Source organism: Schistocerca piceifrons, chromosome X, assembly GCF_021461385.2.
Source record: "Schistocerca piceifrons isolate TAMUIC-IGC-003096 chromosome X, iqSchPice1.1, whole genome shotgun sequence".
Classification (NCBI taxonomy): domain Eukaryota; kingdom Metazoa; phylum Arthropoda; class Insecta; order Orthoptera; family Acrididae; genus Schistocerca; species Schistocerca piceifrons.
Window position 1 is genome coordinate 846,775,742 of NC_060149.1, and position 958 is coordinate 846,776,699.

Genomic DNA, 958 nt, shown 5'->3' on the forward strand with positions numbered 1-958 from the left:
AAATAAAGAGAGCTTCATAAAAAACAAACACTGTCAGAACAAGACTTGAAGGCCCAAAGGACTGACCGGTCGCCGTGTTATCCTCAGCCCTAAGGGGTCTCCGGATGCGGATACGGAGTGTCATGCTGTTAACAGTCCGCTCTCCCGGTCGTTGTCATTTTTCGCGACCAGTGGCGCTACTTCTCACTCAAGTAGCTCCTCAATTGGCCTAACAGGGTCCGAATGCAGCCCACTTGCCAACAGCACTCGAGAGACCCGGCCGGTGACCCATCCAAGTGCTAGCCAAGCCCAACAGCGCTTAACTTCGATGATCTGACGGGAACCAGTGTTACCACTGCGGCAAGACCGTTGGATAAAGAGAGCTTAATACCAGATTAAAATTAAAAGGAAGTCTCGCTGACACACAAAAGCTGAACAAAGCCAAAACGGCCGTAAGCAGAGCAATAGCAATTTTAAAATAAAATTAAACGACCAATCTTATGTAAAATACTTAGACGTTTTAGTCTAATACAAAGTCAGTTAACGGACCAAAACCATCTATACGTCGCTCAGTAATCATATAGATCCTGAAACGGAAGATAAGAGATACAAATACTAAATGCTGAATTACGCCTTCCGAAATTGCTACACTATCTTAATCGCAGAAGAAAATTCGGTAGATTGCATCAGCAGCTCCATGCAAAATTTCGCAGGAGATTATGCTGCATGCAGGTTTTGCCGATAGATAATTGTAGAAAACTGCAGGAAGATCTTCGGAGGATCCACCTTTTTCTTCTGCTGGGACTCACAACTGACACTCAACAGTAATAAACGCAACGTATTGCGTGACCTACTATTGAACAATTACACTACTGTCAATATATCACTGTAAATAGGAACAAACGTAATTTGTCTCGCCGTATCCACCCGAACGGCCATGACGGGAGCGACAACTTACTCGTAGAACAGATAGCAGTAA

General features: G+C 44.3%; 1 pseudogene; it reads right to left on the reverse strand.

Annotated features, from left to right (window-relative positions):
- Positions 1-234: 234 nt before the first annotated feature.
- On the reverse strand, positions 235-353 carry LOC124723521 (annotated as a pseudogene).
- Between the last annotated feature and the right edge of the window lie 605 nt (positions 354-958).